The following is an 11703-nucleotide window of genomic DNA, read 5'->3' as shown; positions in this document are numbered from 1 at the left end:
TAGTTCTCAACAAAGTGTTTTCAATGAATGAATAAATGAAGTGTGTTGTAAGCATTTTTCCATACTGAACATTATTTTGAGTGACTGATTTTAACTGATATGATTTTGACTGGTTGATGGCAGGGTGGTAGATGACATGTTCTCAGGATTTCAGAGAACTCCGTGGATTTTTGAAGCAGCCTGTTAGGGTGGGAGGATCCTGGGCTGGGAATCAAGAGACCTGTGTTTTCCTTTCTGCTCTGCCACTTGCTATGATCTTGAGCAAGTCACTGACCTTCACTGAGCCTCATTTTCCTTATCTCCTCTGCTTCTCCCCCAGGGAATCTCACACATCACATTAAACAATGTATAAGAAAACATTTCTCAAATTGTAAAGGACCGTGTTAATATGTGACTGACTTTTCACAAGGTATTTTGCTTGCTTGATGAGTAGAGGTACTTGCAAATTCCCACCAAGTCTCCAACTTTTAGACTTGAAATTGATTCTGTTCCCAGGAGAATCTCCTGTTTTGAAACTCAAAGATTAGAATAATTGTGAGCCTGACTGTCTTAAGTAGCCAAAATACATTAACTACTATTTTATTCTTTTAGAGCAGATATAGTAGAGTCTGTTTCACTTTTGTACTTAAAGATGGCAATAAATAATTTTGGTATCTTGTGAAAACAGAAACTTAGATTTTATTTCTTTCAAGTTTCAACTGACTAATGTAGTCAAGATATTTTTTGCTAGACTGGCCAATAATTTTAAATTTAATAGATTATTGTATTAATTTATTTGGTTGCACCCAGAGTATGTGGAAGTTCCTAGGCCAGGGATTAAACCCACACCACAGCAGTGACCCAGGCCCCAGCAGTGACAATGCCAGATCCCTAATCCACTGCATCACAAGGGAACTACTAAATAGATTTTTTTTAAAGCCCTTAGTTTTTGAATATGCTTTTTTTTTTTTAGGGCCACACCAGAGATATATGGAAGTTCCCAGGTTAGGGGTCAAATCAGAGCTACAGCTGCTGGCCTACACGACAGCCACAGCAGTGAGGGATATGAGCCATGTCTGTGACCTACACCATACCTCATGGCAACGCCAGATCCCCGTCCCACCAAGGGAGGTCAGGAATCGAACCTGCATCCTCATGGATACTGGTTGGATTTGTTTTTGCTGAGCCATGTTGGGAACTCTGAATATACTTTTTATATCATTCAACAGGCAAGGAATATTGTAAGATTTGGAATTTCCAAAATGGAATTAGTATCTCTGTGATATAATTAGTGTTCATATTTGAAGGCAGGATGGAAGAAAAAATTCTCACCAGTGTCTTGGATGTAAGGCATTGGAATAAGTAACCCCTATGACTCATTTTTATTGGCTGATTCTCTGGCAGTTTTGCATTGCATCTTAAGTCATTTCCTTTCTGTATTATGTGGAGGTATTTGAGAAGGTATAACATTTTGGAGAACAGATGAGAATTGAAAGTATGATAGAAGGGAGGAATAGTCTTTAATACTGAAAACTGAATTTATGGATAGAATGAAGCAGTGTTTGCTGATCTTATTTATTAATGTCTCCTATACCCTTTTCTGAAAACTGAACATTTTTGTCTTCTTTCTTCATAATACCAAGTGGTTAATGCATGGCATTTTACAAGAGGGAATACTTTATGAGGCTGATAATGCTGCCAGCTATGTCTTCTTAATAATGTCATTGTTTCAAAGCTATAGGAGCTACCCAGAATGTTGTTAAGGGATGAGAAAGGAAGATTCAGCAGAAAGGATATACTAGTAAATGGGAAAAAAAGACATTTTATACCCGTACTCTACTGAGTTCAGGCTGTTGAGAATGGATATTACATATGCTTCGAAAATATATGTAATACCCATAGCTTACCTGGACAGCTCTGCATCCTTTTCAAATATGCAGAAAGTATTATGGGATAATGTTGTCAGGAACCAAAGAGCATATTTAAAATCCATCATTATTGCATGTCCAGGGGATAAAATTAAGAAAACATGGGTCAATGAAAAGGGCAACCCCCTTATTTCTCTTGATTTTTCTTTTTTGCCACAGTAGATATCTTGGCATCTGACCTGCCAGAATGAAGATTGGAATGTGTGATTCCAAGCCAGGTAGGTCACTTTTGCATTAAGAAATTCCAACTGATAAAGCTAATCAAACAGTTAATAGTTAATTAATGCCTTCCATGATACCTACCATGGGGATTAGAAGTACATAAAAATGGTCCCTACTTTCAAGGAAGTTACAATAAATGTATACTCGTCAAAGATAAAACAGTGTACAACAAGTAGCAAATGGTTAGAAGTGACTGGTAAAGTGCCATACGAATTTAGATTACCTAGATACCCTTTCGCAGTGGTCATCAGATCAGAAAAGTTGAAGAATGAGTAAGGATAAAATGAGCAGAGACTAAAGGGTGTTCTTTGAGCAAATAGGCAGAGATCTGGGTAGTTTGGAAGCCACCTTTGGAGGCATTGATTCCTTTCCAAACAAATTGTGCATCAGCCTACTTTTCTATACAAGTACTGGAAAACTGAACTGAAACCGGTTTAAAAAATCAAAGACATTTATTTATTGGCTTATGTAGCTGAAGGTAACTAGAGGTAAAGTGGGCTTCAAGGGGGCATTGATTAGAGCTGTAGCTCTAGTTCTCTGTGATCCTCATGGTCTTTTCTTTACCTGCAGCCTAGTGCTCTTCTTAGTTGCAAGAATGATTCCCCCAGTGTATGAGTTATCTATTGCTGCATAACAAATTACCCCCAAACTTTAGCAAATTAGGAAATAAGCATTTATTGTCTCAGTTTCTGTATGACAGAAGTCCAGGCAAGGCTTAGCTGAGTAACTCTGTCTCAGAGTCTCTCACAATGTGGCAATCAAGATATCAGCTGGGCTGTGGTCATCTGCGACTCCACTGGGGCTGGAGGATTTGCTTTCAAGTACATTCATGTAACTGTTGCCTGGAGGCTTTGGTTCCTTGTCATATGGGCTTTTGTTTAGGTTTCTTTTGACACGGCAGTTGGCTTCTTCCAGAGACAGTAATATGAGGGAGAGAGTGAGAAAGAGAGAGAGCTCTGTGTGTTACTATGTAATCTCAGAAGTGACATACCATCATTTTCACCCTATTGGTCATACAGACCAACCCTGGCACACTGTGAGAGAGGGGTTATATTAAGATGTGACTACCAGGAGGCTATCACTGCATACCATCATCACTTCCACCCTATTGGTCATACAGATCAACCCTGGTACATTGTGAGAGAGGCTCTCAGGAGGCTAGAATCATTGGGGGCCATCTTAGAGTCTGGCCTACCATGTCTGGCCTATGTGATTCCTTGTTCATATCCAAAAAGAGGGTAGTTTCTTTTAGCCTTTGAACAAAAATTGTTGGATTTGCTCTGTTTGTGCCATCCTTAACTCAATCACAGTAGCTGTTATTCTAATGACTTAGGTCTGGGTTACTGAGCCAATGTTGGTTTCAAGGGGGGTAGGATGACGATGATTGGTTTAGACAAACTAATGTCCACCTAGCGCTGGAGATGTGGTTTATGGCCACTCAGACAGCATGGTTTTTCTACAAGAGGAGTGGATAATAAGTTGAGGAGGTATCCACAAAGTCCTCTGCAATCTATTTCTGGCTCAGCATCCATACATATCCTTTTTCCTACCCATACATTATTATGTGCATTTACAAACTCTTAGGGAAGATAATCCAAGTCTAATTCAGGCTCTAAGTCCAGGATCTCTGGGTGTTGTCCCTTCCTCTCCATCAGGTGTAGAACCAACTCTTCACAGCCAAATGATCTAAGAGGTCCACTTCCACCACAATCAATATGGAATCAGGGAAAATTACAGGATAATTTCAATAAAACTCCTATTGGAGGAATTCCCAGCATGGCTCAGTGGAAACAAATCTGACTAGTAACCGTGAGGATGCAGGTTTGATCCCTGGCCTTGCCTAGTGGATTAAGGATCTAGCGTTGCTGTGAGCTGAGGTATAGCTTAGATCTGGCATTGCTGTGGCTGTGGTGTAGGCCAGCGGCTACATCTTTGATTTGACCCCTAGCCTGGGAACCTCTATATGATGCAGGTATGGCCCTAAAAAGACAAACAAAACAACACAAAACTGTTATTGGAGAGAGTGGTTAGAATACAATACATGGTTTTCCCTGGTCCACAGCACACATCACACTCCACTGGATAGGAATTTTAAGTTCTCCTTGCCCTGGTTGGAAGAGAGTCTGGGCAGAGAGGGTAGGAAGTGAGGTCCCTGGCACTGATTGCTGCCAGATTATTGAGGGCCTTTTAGAACTTTAGCCTGTAGGCAATGGAGAAAGAAAGAGAATCATTGAGGGGTTTTGAGTAAGGTAGTGACATGATCAAAATTGCCTTGGTAAAATCAGTTTGGAGGCACTATACAGTATAAATTCACAAATGCCCTTAAAATAATGCCCGGGGGACAAGTTTCCTCACATAAACTGAAAGTGATACTTGAAAAAAGAAATACTAACAGATTCCACAGTAAAAGTCCATGTATAACCCAGGTTTGTCTCTTTCCAAATAGAAATTAAAAGTTGTTTCTAGGCACCTACATGAAACAAACAGGGTGGTTCATGTTGTGTCACTTCCCTGGCATTAACTCCAAACTAGAATGAATGTGCTTTTAAGACTTCTTTGAAAAGATTTGTAATAGAGGTTGACTTGGTAGGTAGAGAATGACTGGGATTAAGTTTTACTTGAAAAAGTAAAAAAGAATTAGGAGAGAAAGCATTTTTAGATGACAATAACCCTTCACTTACCTGTGCATGGTGAAGGAAATAGCAAAAATTACTGTTTAAATTATTTTAAAATAATAAAAAAAAAACAAAAACAGGAGTTTGCATTGTGGCTCAGCAGGTTAAGAACTTAACTAGTGTCCATGAGGATGTGGGTTTGATCCCTGACCTCACTCAGTGGGTTAAGGATCTGGTGTTGCCGTGAGCTGTGATGTAGGTTGCATACATGGTTCGGATCTGGTATTGCTGTGGCTGTGGTGTAGGCTGGCAGCTGCAACTCCGATTTGACCTAGCCTGGGAATTTCCATATGCTGTGTGTGTGACCCTGTAAATCCTATACAAATTAGCTGGTTAAACGTTTGTGTAGGTTGTGGAACATTTGTAATTTAAATAAGAAATTGAGGAGGAATCTGTGAATCTGCACCACCACCTGCAATTGTAAGGGGCCTTTACTAGTCCAGGATATGAAGGAACATCCTCTTAATAGACAGAAAGCCTATGGGATTTCTCCTCAGATGGCCTGGAAGGAATCCAAGATGGAAAGTGGAGGAGAAATCGATTATTCCTATTTGAAATTTCAGATAATATGATTGAATTTGTGCTCGAATTATTCTAGAGAAACATGATGGAAGTAAATATCCCCCAAAATGAAGTTAATTCTCTAGTCTATAGACTTGAGTGAGTATGGGTGAGTGAAATGTATAAAAGAAAACATTTTTTGAGGTAGGAATAGATTCATCATTGAGTTTCCTGCCAAATTCAGAATTAGATAGTGGAAAAATTCTATTTATTTTGAATTTGTGAATCTGCCAGCAAACTGTTGGGAAAAATAAAGACAAGCCAGATGAGGACTTGGGTTATGGAATGAACCATAGATGACACATGACCGAACTTTTAAAGAAAATATAGTTTTTCCTACTTGTATTTCCCAGTTTTAGTTCAGCATCTTTAATAACTGATTTGCAGCATGCTTTTCTATTACACTGAACTATAGTAGCAAAATGGAAAACAGCATATTGCAGTGGTGAAATCAATCATAAGGGTCAGGAAATTGAAAATAGCAAGTTTCCATAGTAACACTAATTTAGCCAAATCACACATGTTGTTTCTGAGCCATTCGTTTACTCTTATGATGTTAAAAGAACATAATATTTACTCTGTAATGTGGTTAAGCTAATATTAAAATGCAAAGTAATTTCGTATTTTCTGCATGTACATTTTAAATCATTTTATTATAGTAGGCTTGACATTTGATTGTTTGCACTGTTTTAGAAAGTGAAAAAAATGTTGTAAAAGTTTTTTTTAAGTTTCTGAAGATAATTAAACACGAAATCATGAACACTTCACAACTTAGAAGAATGATAAGATAAACTGGATTTTGAAAATTTGTAACAGAATATTTTGCTGAATTTCAGAGAATTTATTTGGTCTTTCAACTGGGTAGCTTTGGTGTGATCCAATTTTGGTTTTCACAGTTATCACATTCAACATGGTGTATTCTTGATATCTATTAGGGAATTGTCCTAAGTCCTTTTTGAATTCCAAAATTCATGACAGTTGTTATATCTTGGTTTGTTGGCTGACTTTTTGAGCCCACTATTCTACAAAGACAATTTACTACAAAAATAATCTAGAAAGGGCTAGTTTGCCTTCTAAGTGGGCCCCCTTCCAGTGCACACACCAAAGTCCATTCATGACTAGTCTTCGCATACTGATCTGCATTGTATATGGTTCAAATTTGCTTCTTAGTAGAAGGACAAAATGCTACATGTTATATCTTCAAGGCCAGTCATGATTATCACATTGATTTTCAGCTATTAAATAACCTTGCATTTCTGGGATAAATCCTACTTGACTAGAGCATAATTCTTTTTATATGTTGCTGGATTTTGTTGGCTAGTATTTTGCTGAGGACATTTGCATCTATATTTACAAGTGATGTTGGTCTATAGTTTTATCTTCTGGTGACATTTATGAATATTAAAGTGTACCCAAATTCCCATTAAGTTCACTCAGACTGATGAAAGCAAGTTAATTCTATGAAAAATGACCATCCTGCTTTTTGATAGATACTGTGAATATGGATATGACTTTGATCTTTGCCTGGATTATGCACTTCTTGCCTGTATGAGTCTAAATAATATGAGAAATTCAATTCAAGAAATATTTGTTGAATGCTTATTACACTAAGTATCATGCTAGTTACTGGGGGTAGATCGATGAATAATGAATGGTAGTACCAGTAATAGTAGTAGTATAGTGGTGATAAGTTGCAAAATGGGTAGGGTACCTGGATTTGACTTCTCTCTCTGCTACCTCCTAACTGATAAACTGCAGGCAGTTACTTAACCTGTTTCCTCATCTGTGAAGTGGTGCTACAAATAGCATATAATTCATAGAAATGTTGCGAGGATTCAATTAAGTAATGGGTGTAAACAGTGCCTGACACTTGGTAATCACTAGATACTGTTAGCTATTATTACTATTATTATTATTTATTTTTCATGTGCCAATTACTGTGCTTCTACCAAGAGACATCCCTTGACTTGACAGTAGTGTTTATACCCTTCAGGGTAAATAACACTGTAGAAAACCAACCTGCTTCTCCAAGGGGAGAAATTATTTAACATTTCCTTTCTGTCTTCCTATCCACTGACTCTTATACAGGTAATGTTTTAAAACCCTGTATCAAGAGATTGGGCTAATGTTTCCCCTAAAAATAAAATATTATGAGCAGTATATACTTAGAATTGGAATTCTCTGTGAAAGATGGGTGAATACCTAAAAACCAGACAACTTTCTGAAAGAAAAGAAAAAGTCTTTATTTTAAAGGAAGAAAAAAATACTAAGTATGACACAAGGCTGATACCCACCCAGTGGCCAGATATGTTTTCCTGAGGGATTTCGTTGTGTTTATTCCTCTAGCATTTTTTCATTCCTGTCTTTTGGGGTGGCCCTTCTGTGAAGAGTTTCCTCATCCCAGCTGTTATGATGTTTAATCTAGAGTTGCCAACTTCTGATCTGGCGGTTCCAAGACACAGGGTGAGGAAAACAAAGCTTTCCAGTATTTCTGAATCCTATCCTCCACCCGCATTGGAATTAGTGCTTTCATCTCTGGTCAGTTCTGAATTGTTTTCAACCCTAGCTTCATCCTTCCTCTCCCCCAGAATAGCAGAACAATTACTAATGGTAAAGATCCATGTTCATGTCCAGAGTTCCAATTACTTATGCCCTACACAAACCTCAATTTATTCTTTTTCCCTTTTCTATTCCTCTTCTCCCCCTCTACCCAAGTAAATCATGGTGTTTTTCTTTGAGGGAAATGTTTACTTAAAAGACCTTTTTCTCTACAGATAAAAACTCTATTTTGGTTTTTAAACTAACTAGGAAAAACAGGGTAATCTTTAAAAACAATAATCATCTGGTTTTGATCCAGTGTTAGTCCATGGGATGGCTTGACATTTCCAGTAAGGGAAGTCATGGCGTTTCATCCTAGAAACACACAAGGATGGCTACTTGCTGCTCCCTCCTGACCTTAGTCTGAATTGTTTAATGTTAGGGTGAATTGATCCTGACTGCTTTTATATTTTATGCCGAGGCAGATAAGGAGTTTAAGGCAAGCAGAATTAATACTTGAAGGCAGAAAGCAGAATACAGATATAGATGAAGAAATGGCCCCTTTTGTCAAATGTGGAAAGGCCTACATCTTATAGTGCTAAAACATGTTGCTTTCTTCTGGTGTGTTCAACATGCTGTTCCTGTGAGTGAATCTACCTCTGGAAATGGAAAGGACTGAGTTCAAATGGTGAAGTAGGAAAATGTGGTTCTTTGGTTCTTCTACCAACCCCAAGTATCTAGTGCAATGAGACTATTTCCTCATGATTTTGTTTAGGATCCCACCCTCAGAGCTCCTACAAATTTAGGTAGTACCCCAGGCTCTGGATCTTTTTTTCTGCCCTAACTATCCACATAGGGATAGATATTCACTGACCTGAGAGAAGTTAGTGTCCCTTTCTGTTCCCAGTCACGTATAACTAGCTAGTTGATTGGGAAAATATTAGCATTAATATAACATTTTGATCTTTAACAATAGGAATCTTTCAGAATTAATTCCTTATCCCCAGAGAACTCTTCTAATATAACAAGCTAGTGGAAATTTCAGATGATGTCAGGCTAATTGAACAGGTATCTAGGAGCAGGCAGGCTCGTGTGTCCAATAGGATCTTATGCATAAGGTCAAAGCTGCCTTCAAGTTTTCATTTGTTTTCCACTGAGAAAAATCTCTATTATTGCCATTGAAAGGTCTTAATGAAAACTTGAAAGAAAAATGCATATTTGTAATGAAGGAAGGATGAGTTCTTATTTTAGAGATACTTTAACCAAAAAATGCAAAAATTAAATTGTGTCCCTTGTATTTCACAGAAGTCTGGATGAACCTAGATTCCTGTTTTTTTGTTTTTTTCTGTTTTGGGTTTTTCTCTCTCTCTCTCTTTTTTTTTTTGCTATATTATTCTAGAACTTTTGCATGCTTGACAACTCTGTGTTTTCCTCTTTGTCTTCTTTCTGCCTCATCTTAGACTTTTCTTTTTTCTTTTTTTCTTTTGTCTTTTTCTAGGGCCACACCTGCAGCATATGGAGGTTCCCAGGCTAGGTGTCTAATTGGAGCCACAGCTGCTGGCCTACACCACAGCCACAGCAACGCAGGATCTGAACTGCGTCTGTGACCTACACCACAGCTCACAGCAACCCCAGATCCTTAACCTGCTGAGCGAGGCCAGGGATTGAACCTGCAACCTCATGGTTCCTAGTTGGATTCGTTAACCACTGAGCCACAACAGGAACTCCCAGACTTTTATTTTCATATACAAAAAATATTCCTTTCAAATAGTTGAAATTCCTATGAAAGTTGTTATTTTTTTTTGTTCTTAAAAATGAAGGTAGGAATTTACCTTTGGAAGAGTGGAAAATATTTAGTAAATCCCAGTCACATTTATACTATTATTGGTATTATCATTGCATATGACTCATCCCTCAAATATTAAATGTGGTGGAAACCTTTGATGTATGAATCTTGTGTAGAGTAGATTCAAGTTCCTTGACTTAGAGAGCAGGCATGACTTCTTTGGAATTTTTATGTTTATGAAAATGTACCTTTTATACCACATACCTGAATTTTCCTAATAATTAACTTCTACAGAGTTTAATAATTCCTTCCTGTTTAAATATTAAAATGTGCTTCTTAAATTGTATGCAATATAAAGCATAATTATTTTGTTTAATATTAAGGAGCTACATTGATCAAAATATTAAACTATTTTTGGTTTGTTTACTCATTTTTAGTTGTCAAAATAAGCATAATTGGAAACAGCTGCCTTGAAATTACTTTTGACAACTCTTCACATTCAAATGTAAAATAGATAACTTTAAGAAAATAGGCCTTGTCCAATTATGATTTTTTCTAGAGTATATATTCAGATTGCTATTCTGCAAATTAGAAGATAATTAAACCAGAACTGATCATTTTAACTGGTACCAGCTTTACGAAGACATTTCCCATGGCTTTCTTATTTTTATATAAATTGATTAGCTTCATTTTTCTCTTATACATATTAATATTTTACCATTATTTAGAATGATTAAAATGTGGTAGAAGACTAATGAAGTGTTTCTCTACCCTTTTAGCTATGTCTTGAAGCTATGCTTAAGCTTCTTTTCGTTTCTAGAACAGCTTAATGATGTGATTAGATATTAGCAAGAGATTTAGAAACTTTCAATGTTTTAACATTTGTGATTACATACATACATTTTAATAGTTTCTCAGATTAATTTATCTCACTCTAAATGAGATCTCGATTAAATTTAGAAATTAGGGGAGTTCTTATAGTGGAGCAGTGGTTAATGAGCCCAACGAGTATCCAAGAGGACGCTGGTTCAATCCCTGGCCCTGCACAGTGGGTTGGGGATCTAGTGTGGCCAGGAGCTGTGGTGTGGATCACAGATGCAGCTTGGATCCCGCTTTGCTGTGGCTGTGGTGTAGGCTAGTGGCTGCAGCTCCAATTTGACCCCTAGCCTGGGAAACTCCATGTATTGCGGGTTTGGCCCTAAAAAGACAAGAAACAAAAAATAAAATAAATTTAAAATTAGAAAGCTATTGGAAATAATTTTTAAAATGCCAGTTTAATATAAAGTTCTCTACTTTTGGATAAATTTTTACTCTAAATTTATCCCTATAGTACTTCTGGTTTATTTAGGAATTTATAAAGGACATATTGTGTGTCTTTTTTTTTTTCTTCCCTAGAGCAGAGTCTGGCAAAGGCCAGAATAAAGATAATCAAAGATACAATGTAGCTGAAAGTATGGGAACTTTCCTATGCACACATTACATACATCTGACTCCTCATGTCTCCTACACTGTCCATCTCAAGCACTTTGTATTTTCCTAAAGATCCATACTTTATCCCATGCACACTCACTGACTGCAGTGACTGTAAGTCCAAGAGCAGCATGAATCACATCACGAACCACAGTAAAAACAAAATAAAATGCAGGAACACTTGGTCTAACACGAGCCCCTGAATAATGAAGACTTTTTGAGTTGTTTCGGTGAAGTTCCTGTGAAAACAAATTTACCTCTGACTTCTGCTGTCTATAGGGTAGGTGGCAATCCTTGCTCAGGTGATAACCATTTGAGGAAATGACTGCTATTGCCCATCATAAACAGATTTATGTTACCTTGGTAATCTTGCATTTTTGCCCCCTTAAATACCTGTGTATTCTTTCTTTGGAGTAAAATTTTTTAATGACTAGACTCCATTACAAGGCATTAGAAGTAAAAATACTTTTTTTCTTCTGTTTTAAAAGATCTATTTGCTTAGCAACTTATACAATACAGTATTATTAACTATAGTTACCATGCT

General features: G+C 37.2%; 1 long non-coding RNA gene across 1 annotated transcript in view; it reads left to right on the top strand.

Annotated features, from left to right (window-relative positions):
- Positions 1-1984: 1984 nt before the first annotated feature.
- LOC125128052 (uncharacterized) overlaps positions 1985-11703 on the top strand; it is a 361128-nt gene continuing 351409 nt past the window's right edge. Inside the window, exon 1 of the long non-coding RNA XR_007135124.1 lies at positions 1985-2125. This is a non-coding gene — a long non-coding RNA (uncharacterized LOC125128052). The remainder of the gene's footprint in view (positions 2126-11703) is intronic.

Source organism: Phacochoerus africanus, chromosome 5 (genome assembly GCF_016906955.1).
Source record: "Phacochoerus africanus isolate WHEZ1 chromosome 5, ROS_Pafr_v1, whole genome shotgun sequence".
Taxonomy (NCBI): domain Eukaryota; kingdom Metazoa; phylum Chordata; class Mammalia; order Artiodactyla; family Suidae; genus Phacochoerus; species Phacochoerus africanus.
The sequence above is the reverse complement of the archived record's forward strand: the minus strand, read 5'-3'. Positions and strand labels throughout refer to the sequence as shown.